Below are 15,466 nucleotides of genomic sequence, written 5' to 3' on the forward strand. Positions count from 1 at the left end.
AAATAATAAGGTTTGTAAGCCTTAGAGACTGATAGAAAGTTAATGAGAATTGATAAAAGCTGATAAAACCACATTACTAATGCGGAGCTCAGACCGGGGCTGCTGCTAACGATGCCATCTTGGCTCCGCCTACCCTTTAAAAACCTGTCAATGTTTCAATCAGTAATGACTAATTCCTATTGGCCATTAACTTCACAAACATGGCGGTCTCCTCCTGAGGACACCATCCATTTCTGTCCTTCCTACACTTTGCCACAGCAATCAAATGCAGACTTTGTGGCTACAACATCCAGCAAGTTCTCTCTCTCTGTCGCCCCAACCCTTTTGCCTTTGCTTAACATCCATTAGCATTGTTATAAGAATTCTGAGGTCATATATATATATATATATAATAATTGTTCATAAAACATGTACATGAATGTACAGAAACATGTCTGAAGCAGCACAGGAAAACAGGCCTGACTGACACCATTTTGACTCTCTCTGACCAGGTGTTCCTCTGCAAGGAAGAAGGGGGGGTGGGGGAACCTTCTCATTGTCTCAGGAATTAAAGTGATAACCCTGGCATCCTGATACCTGAGTGCCAGACAAAAGGGTGTGATTAACTTGGCTGGGAAACAGGGAAATGTAAATATCTCTCAATTTTGTTGATTAGGTTTTGGGGGCAGGGGGCAGGGTCCAGACTGCTCAGATTACTGCCACCAGACCTCCCCGTTCATGATGTACCTATGATGAATCTAGGGAGAGCGGTCTTGGGCTACACCCCTTCTGTGACATATGGATGATGCTTCTGGGGGGTGGGCTGAAACGAATTTCAAATTTCTTTTTAAGGACAGGACACCTTTGTTTGGGGCCTTCCTTGTTCTCCTGCGTGAGAGGAAGGACCCTGTTGCAACAGCGAAAATAAAAGTGCCTTGCTTCGTACGTCCTGGTTTGGTCTCTGTTATTTGGTGGGCAGGAGACGCTTAAATTTGTCTGCTTGCCTGGATCCTTGGGCGCTCCCTGGGTCAGGATCCATTTCTCTGGGTTCATAGGAACCAGCTTAAATTTTACAACAATTTGGCGACCACTTCGGGGACCCAGTTTTGCCTTGAGCTCCGGGTTCACTGAGGATGGGGAGCCCAGCGCGCCCTTGCCTCTTTTGCAGGGGGGTAAACCAACCTCAAGGTGGCGCTGTGGGTTAATCCACAGAGTCTAGGGCTTGCTGATCAGAAGGTCGGCGGTTCGAATCCCTGCAACGGGGTGAGCTCCCGTTGCTTGGTCCCAGCTCCTGCCCACCTAGCAGTTCGAAAGCACATCAAAGTGCAAGTAGATAAATAGGGACCGCTCCGGCGGGAAGGTAAACGGCGTTTCTGTGTGCTGTTCTGGTTCGCCAGAAGCAGCTTTGTCATGCTGGCCACATGACCCGGAAGCTGTCTGCGGACAAACGCCGGCTCCCTCGGCCTATAGAGCGAGATGAGCGCCGCAACCCCAGAGTCGGACACGACTGGACCTGATGGTCAGGGGCCCCTTTACCTTTTAAACCAACCTCAGGACTCGAGGCGCTTGGTAGTAATTGAGAGTCCAAGCGGGACCCCCAGGACGAAGCAACGTTTAAAGGGACAAGGCAGTTTTTCTTCAGTAACCAGTGGGAAGCTGGAGACAACGGGATTCGACTGAAAGGATCGGTCGTGAGTATTAAAAGGGGACACGCGGTGGGCTAGAACTGCAGCAACTAAAAATCTAAATCTCTATTCCTCACTGTTCTCTCCTTTTCTGTTTCTTACCTTGGGCTCTAGTTGCAGCTAAGCTGCTAGGCATAAGGGACAAAGCAAGAACTAGAAGCCTTTGGGACCTGTCCTTTCGTTAAAAACGAAATACCCAGAAGGATGGGTCCAGCTCGCTCCTGCCAATCTGCGCAGGAGTTCTGAGCAATCTACCCAACCTTATTCCGTGTTCCTCTGCTCTTAATCTTCGGGTGAAGACGCCCCTCTGCCATGGCGACCCTTGTTGGGTATGACCCATGATCAGAGATTGCAAGTGCGCCCGTTCCTTTCCTACTACTTTGTATCCCTCAGTTCCGACCTGACATTGCGTAGGCAAGCGTTCAGTAGGATCTGAGTCTAGTGTGTAAGAGGCAGGAAAGTTGCTGCAGGACCCTAGGCAATTAATGACCAGGAGGGGGTCCTTAGGTATCTAGCCGCACCAGGCCGCCTAGTAGTTAGTGCACGCGAACGGTAGGCAGGAACACCACTAGAACGTGGGGGTGAGTCATAGACTCGGGAAGTTAGAGTGTCCAAGGAATAGGGTCGGGGACCCGAACTGCAGTATAAAAAGACAGAAGTAAAATGGGTGCAACCCACTCTAAGGAATTCCTTTCCCAGACTCCCAACCGAGGCAAAGCACAACTGAGGCTTGGCTCCGGTAAGGACTTTGAGGATGAAAGTCCACTCCAATACGTTCTCTTAAATTGGCACGAAATCCCCGGGGCGGACAAGCTTGAAGGGAACCAATTGCAAAAACTTTGTAAGAAAAAAAAATTGGGTCCGATTTACTATGGACCACCCAGATGAGGGGAAATGGCTACCAGGAGGTTCCTTTAACATACAGAGAATCTCCACTTTAAAATTGACCCTGGAAGACCAGTACCCCCTTCAGAATGTTTACACGTTACATGTTGTCTGTTTTATGTGTTGTCTGTTAAGTGTATGTGCGTCTGTTCCTTGTGTCTGCTATAGTTCATTGTTCCCCTTAAAGTAAATGAGAGATGTAATCCAGGTTTAGGAATGTTAGGAGTTTGTGTTTAAAATTTGGCCATGACACCCACAGACTGCCTTTTTAAAGCACGCATAGTTTAAAATAATATAATAATAAGGCAAGCTTGCTTAAATAATCTTATGTAAGGGCTTGATCAACCCAAAAACAATGGCAAATATTTAAAAGAGTGGAGTTAGTGTGTAGAGGTTTGTTTTAAAGAGGCTGTAGAAGGCCATTTTTTCCTCTCCAAAAGTAAAAAGAGGGGGCAGGATGAAGGAAAATAAAGAGTAGTAAGTTTGAAAATGCTTGCTCAATGCTTTGAAAATATTTTGAAACTTGAAAATGTTCACTTCATGAGGTGCGCAAATGTTTGTTATTGAGAGAGGCTCTAAAAGGGAGTCTTTCTCCAAGTGACTAGAGGAATATTGACTAAAGGAAAATTGAACAGCTATTCCAATAAAGGTGATTTGTTTGTCAAAAGTAGAGCTTCCATAGCCAGGAATTGTCTATCTGAGTCTAGTTTTAACTTCAATTGTGTTGGACAGAAGGGTTATTGTTGGGCTCCTGATATCAGTCTCTTAAGGAAAAAACTCATCTGCTAAAAGGTTCTGTATAAAGTTGGTATTTTCATTCAAATCTTGTGAATCCTGTATCTTAGAGGGTTAGACTAAATGACCTCAGGGTCCCTTCTAACCCCCATTTTAGAGCTATGTGAAAGGCAATGTGTCTGATGTGGTGATGGGTTGAAATTCAGCCCAGCTCTGTTTTCTGGCAAGGAAAGATTATTGGTTTTCAGAGTTGGAACAAGAGTGTCATTGTTGTTTTTTATGGAGTGATTATATAAGTTTTTATCACTTTGTCTATTAAGGTTTAAAGTTTAAGCACATATGAAAGTCTTGAACATTTCCCAATCTTTATCCAATCTTAAGGTTTGCTAAAGGCTTCTATATAACGTTGGTACTTTTAATCTTCCCTTTCCTTATTTTTCCCTTAGTACACACGTGTGCTTCCGTGATAGGGCATAGCCTGTGTTTCCTTCCCAGTCAGGCATCTGTACTCAAATGTATGTGTATCCTAAGGGCGGTGATAGTGTTGAGATCCCCACATTTCAGAAGGGGTGGACTAGATTACTCAAGCACTGAAAAGTGAGTTTAAACTCTGGTGGCTTAGTGAAATGGCCTGAATTCAGTCAAGCTTTACTCTTTGGTGGAGAAGGATGGAAAGACAGATTTTTAAAGTTTGGCATGAAGAGTTTGAGGTGCCACTTAGAAAGAGGTAGAGATGGTATATCATACGTTGAAAATGAATGTCTGGGGTTTTTCCCCCCACCATATTGTCAGCTATTTTTTAACTGCAAAACTCCAGCCAACAGTTCAAGCACATACAAATTCATAATCAAGCAGAATGAGCCTTGACCATCCCTGTACATAAAGGCCAGAAGAATTAGTCTGGAAGATGGTGAGGCCGAGATGAGTGAGAATGTTGAATATCATTAAGTCTGCTCTGGCCATATTACCCATAGATAAGGGGGCAGAGAACATAGTCTGCCATGGCTGTAATAAATTAATTAAAAACAAACAAACAAACGAAAACATTTGCAATTACGAATTCACCCCAAACCCTGTAGATAAAGGGGGCAAATCGAGATTTATTTTGCCTGGGGTATGAGATGTTTATTTGGTGACTTCATTAGGACTTTAATCTGACCCAACTTGTATTGCAGCTTCCAAGTTAGTTTAAGGTTTATAAGCCTGCTTCTTAAGCAGCAAGAAACAAGAAACAATGTATCAAATTGTATTAGGACTCCAAACTAGGAAAACGAATTTAAACTGGCTCTGAAAAAAACAACAACAACACTGCTATGTTTCTATCTTTTGTTTGAAATCTAACCTTATTTTTAAATCTACTCTTTCCCCTTCCCTTCCTTTATTCAGATGGTAATTTGGTCAAGAGGTGCAGCACTTTAAAAAATGGTATAATAGACTGCCGAATCATGAACTCTGTACATGCACAGAGGCTATGTCAGCTTGAAGAGGAAAATAGAGGAGAAAAAGGAGGTTTTAACTAAGGGGCGAAAAAGTTATAATCTGCTCATGAAATTCAAATTTCTTAATGTAAAGCTTTGAACCACTGAGGGAAAACAACCTCATGTGTGTTACTGCTCCATCAAAGTTAAATGGTTGCCAAGTTTCAAAATATTAACATGCCAGATTCTTTCCACAGGTATAAATAGCAGAGTACTCCTACTATATGTCTGTCTCTTGAGTAGTTTATAAATTAATTAAGAGGTTCAAGGTTATGCTTTGCACATGAAACTTAAATTCTAATTTCCTTATGTAAAAATAAATAGATAAAGAACCATTGAACCATCAACTGTTTAGAAGCTGCCAATTCCAGTTCAACATGCAAAACTTTTCACAGCTCTCCCACTGTATACCTATACATTTTAGGAACAACATTTCCTGACAAGATTTTCACATGAAATAATTTCCCCCTTCCAGCAGGATACTGAGATTCAGGGTGCGGAGAAATTCTTTCAGAACCTTAATGCAAAATTATCTCCCAATGGGGGGGGGGGGACATGCCACCTAAACAAGCCCCCTCCACACTTGGAAATTCATAGAAAATTGCTGTCTACCAGTTGACAGACTATGCAAACAAAAGGCTCCATTGTTCTTTCCTAGCAGGTACTCAGGATGGATACTTATCTCCCATTTGCATTTCACCCTGAAGCATTACCCTACGTTAATATAACCCTCCCTTTTCTAATGTAGCAATGATTGAGTGTTTTCCCAATTCTTTTTCTTCCACAGCACAAAAAAAAGGAAAAAAAAGTGAGGAGTGAGGAGATACAAACAGTAATTTCATTTCTCTTTGCCTTTGACGCTTCTCTTTAGCTTATAAATAATCTGATTCCATTTATAATTCTTTTTTTTAAAATCTGATAAGTCCAATTTCATTTGAAAAATTGTTGTGTGAGTGGTAATCTAAATTTTATTTTGTTTTATTTTTGTATCTTTTTTTGTATTTCTACTTTTTCTTTCTGTGCATACAAATGTAGCATCTAACTCATTCTTTCCTGTAAATAATAATAATAATAATAATAATCCCTTTCAAACAAGATACGTGAACCTCAAAGAGAATTCAGAACCACATAAGGAAAATGTTAATAACTTATCGATTGTGTCCTAATTAACAAAATTCTTGTCCTTTGTTTCCTCCACAGCCAAACTAGGTGAAGTAAATTAAACTGACTGAGTAGACAATAACAGCAGTAATTAAATATGAATGATAATAGTAATATTTAAATGAATAAAATTCTTAACTATGATCTTATATTCTTTGCAGCTTCCCAAGAAGAAATTTCTAGAATATTCTCCCCTTTCTTGACTATTTATCATTATTATTTTTTAACTAATTATATCTTCAGGCCCCAACCCACTGCAGGCCTATTTTCAAAAGGATGTTTTACAGGAAACCAAATTGACATTTTATCTCTTTGATCACAACCTAAGAAGGAGGACCTAGAAAGCTATAACGTTTCAGCAAGGTTTAGAAGTGCTGTTATAGAAGTACTGTTAACTTCCTCCCAGTGACTCGAAGGCAGACAAGAAAACCCCCTTGTTGGAGATACATGCAAAAGCAGCAAGAATTATCTCAAGTTCACCTGATTGCCTCAAGATATACAAATGGCGTATAATTAATAATTTGAAGGTTTTGTGCATTATGTGTTATATAGGAATACTGAAATGTGTCAAATGACTTTGGGACAAAGGGGGAAAGTGAATTGCAAGGACATTCTCTCTCCTTGACCTCAAGACTCTGTGCCCTAGGATTTAAAAGCAGCCGGAATTGTCTCAAGATCATGATGGCCTCAAGACATACAACTGATATATAATTATTAGGTTTTATGTTGCGTGATATTCGACAGAAACATTGAACTATGTCTGACAGTATGTTATTTCCACAAGGAGGGGGAGGTGAACCAATTTTGTGTTTAATTGTTGGGGTTTTTTTTAAAAAAAATGTATAGTGTCCCAATGTTTTTTTTTTGTATTATTGCCATGCATTGTATGCCTTTTAAAGGATCAGGATATTGCATAGTCCAGTATTTAGATTAGATCAACTTATGACCACGTTTTCTTGTCCCACCTGGCACTCTGCAGTGTGCCAGCCTTCTTACACAATTTTAGATTGTTTTAAATCATTTTACCAAGAATAAGCCCCAAGATCCATGAAACACCAGATAAATGAAGGTATTTATGTCTTGATTTAACAGGAATGATCCCTTTTAGAGTTAAATTTGACTAATTTGGACATGTTTTATGGGGCTGTATAAATTTTAATTTGGCTTCAGTTCTAATTGGGCAAGTGTATCCAAGGTGCAAGTAGCTTTCTTCCTTTAAGAGCAACTGGGCAACTCCCTACAGTGCAAGGCCAGAGCCTATAATAAAGGCCCATAGAAAGCCCAAGGCAAAGGCATCTCTCTCATGACATGTCCAAACCTGTGGCAGCTATGGTGAGTGCCAGGCGACATGGTCAATATGAAAGCCCTAAGGGGATTCACCAGGGATTGTTGCTGTTGTGCCACGATGGAGGTGTGCAACCAGAGGAGAGCTAGCTTTTGACACCTGAGAACACACAAAAGGGTAAACAAGCAAACTGCACTTTCCAGTCAATATTGGTGGACCATCCTGTTAAATGTAATACATAGACCATTTTTGAGAAATGCTTCTCCCAAAGTACTAAAACAACACATCTGGTTATTCTTTTGTGGGGCAACAATTTTTAAGAAAAATTATAGCCCCAAATGGGGGATTGTTATAAGAATTTTGAGGTCATATATATATATATATATATATATATATATATATATATATATATAATTGTTCATAAAACATGTACATGAATGTACAGAAACATGTCTGAAGCAGCACAGGAAAACAGGCCTGACTGACACCATTTTGACTCTCTCTGACCAGGTGTTCCTCTGCAAGGAAGAAGGGGGGTGGGGGGAACCTTCTCATTGTCTCAGGAATTAAAGTGATAACCCTGGCATCCTGATACCTGAGTGCCAGACAAAAGGGTGTGATTAACTTGGCTGGGAAACAGGGAAATGTAAATATCTCTCAATTTTGTTGATTAGGTTTTGGGGGCAGGGGGCAGGGTCCAGACTGCTCAGATTACTGCCACCAGACCTCCCCGTTCATGATGTACCTATGATGAATCTAGGGAGAGCGGTCTTGGGCTACACCCCTTCTGTGACATATGGATGATGCTTCTGGGGGGTGGGCTGAAACGAATTTCAAATTTCTTTTTAAGGACAGGACACCTTTGTTTGGGGCCTTCCTTGTTCTCCTGCGTGAGAGGAAGGACCCTGTTGCAACAGCGAAAATAAAAGTGCCTTGCTTCGTACGTCCTGGTTTGGTCTCTGTTATTTGGTGGGCAGGAGACGCTTAAATTTGTCTGCTTGCCTGGATCCTTGGGCGCTCCCTGGGTCAGGATCCATTTCTCTGGGTTCATAGGAACCAGCTTAAATTTTACAACAGCATTAAGAGTGCCAGCAAATTCCTGATTTGCTTGCTTTTTATTCTCCAGATTATAGTGGAATATGAAGAGCTGTTAAGACCCACTGGTTCCAGTACTTGCTGTTGTTGCCACACTACATGCGGTCTATGATGACGGTGCAAAGGAATGGCTTAGAATTTTCCGTTGTTGCTTTTCTTGTTTTCTTTTCTTTTCTAAAAAAAAAAACTCCTGCAGGGCAGGTGACACTAAAGGAAGATTAGCAAATGTACGGTAATTTTCCAACTCAACTGTAGCCTTGCAACTCCATAAATACCAGCCTTTTTCAGTTCTGAGCAGTAGTGCTTGAATGCTGGACGAGCCATGAAGACACTGGTGACTTCTGCCCTAGTGGGACTTCTAGCCCTTTGGGTGGAACTACCTTTCACAGCTTGTCAGAACACTCCAACAGGTGAGGCATAAAATCAGCTACTAAATGGGAATTGGATGGGAAAACCACTGAAATTAGCTAAAGCACTTCCTTCCATGTGGTCAGTTAATGGAAGAAGTTCTGAATCCTGCATAATCAGCTGGAGAAAGAAACAGGAAAGCCAGGTGATGTTAGGAGGTAGGCAGCAGTCCTATATCCATTTACTTGGGAGCAAGTCCCACTGACTCTTGTACCACTCAAAGATTGACGGGGCATGCAACAATATTTTTGAAGTTTAAAGGAAGCCCCATTTCTTATTGTTTGGTGTGCTTACAAAGCACCTGAAATCGGATAAGGTTAGTCCACTGGTTGTGCTTGAAAGTGGTCTTTGGTAGTTCAACAATAGATCTTATAGAAATATATATATTTTTTTAAAAAAATGTCCAGTAGCACTTTAGAGACCAACTAAGTTTGTTCTTGGTATGAGCTTTCCAGTCACCAGTCTAGCTGCTGCATTCTGGATTAGTTGTGCTTCCGGGTCACCTTCAAAGGTAGCCCCACGTGGAACGCATTGCAGTAGTCCAAGCATGAGATTTTCCCCACCCATCTGCCCACCCAGAGGTGCATGGGGGAGGGTGCTAGCATTACTGCTCTGACTCTTTTTTTAATATAATTTTATTGATTTTATAATAAGCATAAAGAAAGAACAACAACAAAAATTTCAAAGAAGATAAACACTCATGTTCTCACACCTTCTCCCCCCCCCCCATGAGTCCCCTCCTGCCACAAGGAAGGCCCATGCTGAGCTGATAGTCGAAAGTGGTTCATTTCAGTGGCTGGGTTTCTCCCCTACCCTTCCTCCCCTCCCCAACGCCCACCCCTGCCACCGGTGGGCCCCATAGCTGCCAAGTTTTCCCTTTTCTCGCGAGGAAGCCTATTCAGCATAAGGGAAAATCCCTTTAAAAAAGGGGTAACTTGGCAGCTATGGTGGGCCCCAGAGTAACAGGGGAAGACAGAGCCGGGTGCCCGCCCAGCCAACATTCCATACTCTTATCATATTATAAGAACAAAGAGAAGAAGAGAGGAAAAAAACAGCAAAAAATAGGAAATAAAATCCCTACCCCCACCCCAAAACCCACAAAAAATAAACCAAGAAAAACATGAAAAAGAAAAAAAGAAAGAAAAAAGAAAAATACATAATTTTACATTGTCCATAACATTGTTTTTAGGGGCTTCCCCAATCTCCCCCCTCTCCAATTTTCATTATTTTAAATCATCTTAACAGTTTCTTTTCTCCATATCTCCAATCATCTTTACCAATTATTCTAACCTTAATTTAAGAATGATAATTCCTTTCAATTCATCACACAATTTCTAAATTTCACTTTTATCACTTTCATAAAATATCTTACTCTAATATTATCACCAACTATTTTTCTACCCTAGCCTAATTTACCCCTCACTAGACTTTTCTTGATTTTTAAATCTTATTTCATATCCCAATTCTGATTTATAATGTAATTATTCTCCAACTGCCCTGCCCTCCCCGTTACCCAACACCCCTTCCCTCCAGCGAAATCCAGTTCACAGTCCTGTTTCAATCCTGTTAAACCATTTTAACAATCTCATTTACATTCTCTCTTCATCCCACCCCTTTCCCCCCATATTTTATCTTCCAAGCCTCATTGTAACCCCCCTGAGTTTCAATTCTTCTTTGGTTGCCTTTTTCCTTTCTCTTGTGGTAAATCTGAGGTTCTGCCAATTCCTGTCGTCCCCTTTGAAGAAGGAGGACAGTCCTCCTGTTGTTTTGCAGTAGAATATCTTCTTCTCTATCGTGGTGGGCATCATTTTGTTTTATAATCTCACAGTTTTTGTCGCTATTTTCTCCTGCATTGTCTTTGTTATTATCATTCCATTCAAAGTCTATATCTTCTTCATCTGCAGAGTCCTCTACAAATTCCTTTCCACTGTCCACCACCTGTGTGTGCTGCGTTGAGTCTTGTGATTGTATATATTCTCCAATAATGTCACTCTTTAAGCACCTCAAGAGTTCCAAAACAGTCTTTTGGAATTCAGGGGAATATCTTTTTGTTGACATCATTCAATCCTGTCAAGGTCACTGCTTATCTTGTATGGTGGGAAATAGTTACTGTTGTTATTCTCATCCACTTTTAAAGCCAACTGGCTGTCTTTTCCATATAAAATTCCAAATGGTGTTAAAATGTCAATAATAAAATCCAACTTTCTTGTTCTTTATAATCCTAATCCTCTCGCTGGGGCAAATGGGTTGCCGGTCTCCAGGGAGTAATAGGGTTTTTCTAATCTTCTTTGCAGGGGATTTTTACTTTTTTATAATCCGCTCCCCCTTTCACCCTGCTTCCAGGGGAGGTACTCTTTCGTCTTTGAGGTTTTCCTTATTAAAAAGTCTTTTTTACTCCCGGCTAGGGAATTTACTTTACTGTTTCTTCAATCCACCGGCGGGAGGAGATGGCTTCCATTTCTCTCTCTCTCTCTCTCTCTCTCTCTCTCTCTCTCTCTCTCTCTCTCTCTCTCTCTCTCTCTCTCTCTCCCAGTTCCGAATTGAGATTTAAAAATATATAGCCAAATTACTTACAGTCCAATTCTTTAATTTCTTCTTTGGAAGAATCCAGTGCTCCCCGTCTCCGGCTCGGAGCTTCCCTTCGCTAGAGCAACGATGGCGCTCAAAATGGCCCCTGCGACTTCAACCCTTCTCGCCCCGGTGCACTTACTAGCGCTACCGGGGAGTATGGGGAGTCCGGATTTGGGGCTCTGCTGAGCAATTCGCCCTCGGGACGCTCGACCCAAGGTTCTATGGGGCACAGCGTTGCTCCCGCTGCCCTCCCCCCCTCTAGCGAAGGCGGGCTGTCTCGGAACGAGACAAAACCCCGCCGATCGACGCTGGCGCTGGACCGGAAGCCCGCATTACTGCTCTGACTCTGGTTCACTTCAGAGCAATGGTACTACCACATATTTGAAGAGACGCCGAGTCTGTAAAGTACACATAGAAAGTTGAACCAGATTGTCAGGTCTTGCAGCTCAGGCTGTGATATCGCTGATTACTCATTAAAATGTGGCTTTTGGTACAGCCAATAGGGCTGCACAACAGTCAAAAGAAATATTAGAATGCATTCATTAGTGTCTGAACATTGGTTAACAATGCTCCCATTGTTTTTCCTCCCCAGTGATATCTTCGTATTGCCCACTGACTCCAGTTAGGTGCAGTTTCCTAGAAATTGATCGTTGCAGAACTGACAATGACTGCCCAGGAAGACAAAGGTGTTGCTACTACATTTGTGGCAGGTCCTGCATATCCGGTATCACCATCGACGGCTAAGGACATCCCATGGACATCATCTTGATAGATGCAGGCAGCCCAAATAATCAAGGGGATGGAGCATGTGAGCCATAGCTGCCAGGTCTCCCATTTTTCACGGGAAACCCCCATATTTTGTTACCGTTTCCCGCTGTCACCCCAAATTGATTAATATCCCGTAAATCCCCCGGATTTAGCCATGTCCCAGCTCCCGGCTGCATAGAAGTGACTTCCGGTGCCACTCTGCCCATGTCTGGGCACCGGAAATCAGGCAGCGCCGGCACCGGAAGTCTGGACATGCGTAGAAGCGACTTCCGGTGCCGCGCCGCTGCTGATCCTGGATTTTTCAATCCAGGAGTTGGAGGGTATGATGTGAGGAGAGGTTGCAGCATTTGGAATGTTTTAGTTTAGAGAAAAGATTAGTAAGCGGCAACACGATAGAACAGGCATCCACAAACTGTGGCCCTCCAGATGTTTTGGCCTACAACTCCCACGATCCCTAGCTAACAGGAGCAGTGGTCGGGGAAGATGGGAATTGTAGTCAAAAACATCTGGAGGGCCGAAGTTTGGGGATGCTTGTGATAGAAGTTTATAAAATTATGCACGGCATGGAGAAAGATTTGCTCACTTTCTAACAAGCCAAGAACTTTTTTCACATCCATAAAAGCTGAATGTTGGAAGATTCAAGACAGATAAAACCAGTGCATTGTTAAGCTATGGATCCCACTCCCACAAGGGTCAGCGATGGCTACCAACTTGCAGGGGCGCCTGTTCCTGGGGGGGGGTGAGCTGTTTTGGGGCCCCACAATATATTTTGGGAAGGGGCCGGGCGACTCCCGATGTTTAGGGGGCAGAGGAGGCCGACTGCGGGTCCAAGCTTGGCACAGCGGCCGGCTCCTTCCCCTTCTCCTCCGTGGCTGTGCCAGGAGGAGGAGCAGCTGCTGGCCATTGAAGCCGCATGGCCACTGCATTCAGCTCTGCCCCCGGCTCCTCCTGACGTCCTGGCATCACACGCACAACCCTGGGCCCAATGACGCCCTCGCAAGCTGGCACCTCTGCCAACTTGGTTGGCTTTGAAGGAGGAGCGGGCAAAGTCATGGAGGACAATGCTCTGTATCCACAGAGACAGTATGCTTCCGAATGCAAGTTGCTGGAAACCACAGGAGGGGAGAGCCTGAATAAGATAGATGCTTGAGACTTGCTTGTTGGTTCCCCACAGGCATTTGGTTGGCCACCGTGAGAGCAGCATGAAGAACTAGACAGGCCGTTGTTCTGATCCTGCAGGCTCTTCGTCTTTTCCTGTGTTCAGAGACTTATGATGGGCCTGGTGCAATCAGAGAAGCTGGGAGCCATGGGAAGTTATCCCTATACCAGGCATCCCCAAACTCGGCCCTCCAGGTGTTTTGGGACTACAACTCCCATCATCCCTAGCTAACAGGACCAGTGGTCAGGGATGGTGGGAACTGTAGTCCCAAAACAGCCAGAGGGCCGAGTTTGGGGATGCCTGCCCTATACCAACAGGAATTGGTCCACTCAAAGATATCACCCCATCAGTTTGGATTTTATTTTGATCTGACAAATTTATCAGAATTTGGCTACCATAGCTGCCAAGTTTTCCCTTTTCTCGCGAGGAAGCTTATTCAGCATGAGGGAAAATCCCTGTAAAAAAGGGATAACTTGGCAGCTATGTTGGCTACTGAGCACCAGTGCAGGGCACTTCTCTCTAGGACACCAGAAAGGGCTAAGCTCTGGGCTTCAAAGGGACACTTATATGTCTGACAAATGAGGGGGAAAAACATGGTAAGATATTCAAAATGCTAAGATTCCCAATTATAAGGATTTAGTAGGAGGGACCTACTCTGAGTTCTCTCTTCCAGGGAGGTAAGGACAACAACAGGCGGGAACATTTTAGGAAATGACTCCGAGGCTGGGAGTGAGGAGGTACAATCGATCAGGATTATTTTGTTCTCTGTCACCAACCTTGTTGTTTTCCGTCTCCTTTTCCCATCCAGAATAACATCCTGTTGGAGCATCATGCCAAAGAAAACCCAAAACACCTGAGATGCAATACCTGTGCCTGAAATTTGCCCAATTATTCATCATTTCATCATGCAGGGAAACCACTTTCTACCCAACTGAATGCGAATAAAGGGTTTATCTGACTGAGTCATAATCAGAGTAGATCCATTGAAACCCATTGACTTTTGTTAGTAAATCAAATTATTTTTGTGGGTCCGTTCTGAGTATGACTTAGTTGGATACCACCAACTATTGGACTATAAAAAAGGACCTTGCTCTTGTGGTTGACAGTGAAGAAGTCATAATCTGCAGCAAAATGTGTTACATAGTAGGTTATGGGCTATTGGTTGTTTAAATTGGATATACAACTTCTAACACAGAGCAAGCTTCCAGATTCATCCCAGTGGGTGAGAAACTCCTTGCAGTTATAACTCTGACAGTTTATTTCCAGTTCCTGCATTAACCTGGGAAATGTTTATGCAACAAGAAATCACCTTGCAACACCAGAATTTACAAACACCGTCATCACAAAATAGGAAGCTTTCCTTCTGTGGATCCAGGACTCATTTCTCTCTCTCTCTGTCTCTCTGTCTCTGTCTCTCTCTCTGTCTCTCTCTCTCTCTCTCTCTTTGAAACTATAAATGGAAAAGTCATACAATTCCACTTGCAGAAGAAATAAATGTATATGGTTCAAATTGTATTTGCAAATAGTTATTCCAGTGTGGAAGAGCTTTATTCTATATTATTTTATATTGCTCTGTTTCAATTGGAGATTTCCCCCAAATAGCAGCCCATCTGTTGCAGAACAGGAACCACATAACCAGTTCTGTCAGGTGAAAATTCCAGGTAGGCTGACCTTGCAAGTTGCTAGATCTCAATGGAGAGAATCTTGGGACGTGTACACACTTTCATTTGTCTTGCACTTTCTTAGGATTTGCATCAGATCACTAGCACTGGCCCAAAAGTTTTTCATTTATGGTGCGACACAGAAATAGGAAAAACCACTGTATCAGAACAAATGAAAAATCCCTTAAAACCCAAATAGAAATTTGTTCCCCTCCTGATCCAATCCTTTTTCAGATTCTTGAATGGAAATAGCATACACTTTCCCTTGTGGTGCAGTGTGTTGTTGTTGTTGTTGTTGTTGTTGTTGTTGTTGTTCTTCTTCTTCTTCTTCTTCTTCTTCTTCTTCTTCTTCTTCTTCTTCTTCTTCTTCTTCTTCTTCTCTCATAGCCGAGTAAGATTGTATTCCGTGAACACGGTATTAACAGTGAGTCTGTAAGTGACTTGGAGGCCAATTGTGGATCCACACTGGACCGCGGTGGGGACATTGGTTTCCGGGTGGAAGTTGATCATGGTAAGGATTTGCCAAGTGTGCCTTCCTCTTAGCTCGTTTCTCTGTTTTGTCCAGAGTTCAAGTGTCTTCAAAGCCCATGACACCT

The 15,466-nt window shown here is 42.8% G+C and overlaps 1 long non-coding RNA gene across 1 annotated transcript; it reads left to right on the forward strand.

Moving 5' to 3' along the window:
* The first annotated feature begins 8,285 nt into the window (after positions 1-8,285).
* LOC148685141 (uncharacterized) lies at positions 8,286-14,716 on the forward strand. Its single transcript, XR_015951151.1, has 3 exons — positions 8,286-8,713; positions 11,875-12,090; positions 14,018-14,716. It is a non-coding gene; the product is annotated as an uncharacterized LOC148685141 (long non-coding RNA).
* Positions 14,717-15,466: the final 750 nt, after the last annotated feature.

This window comes from Zootoca vivipara, chromosome 7 (assembly GCF_965207765.1).
Source record: "Zootoca vivipara chromosome 7, rZooViv2.hap1.1, whole genome shotgun sequence".
NCBI classification, from domain to species: Eukaryota; Metazoa; Chordata; class Lepidosauria; order Squamata; family Lacertidae; genus Zootoca; species Zootoca vivipara.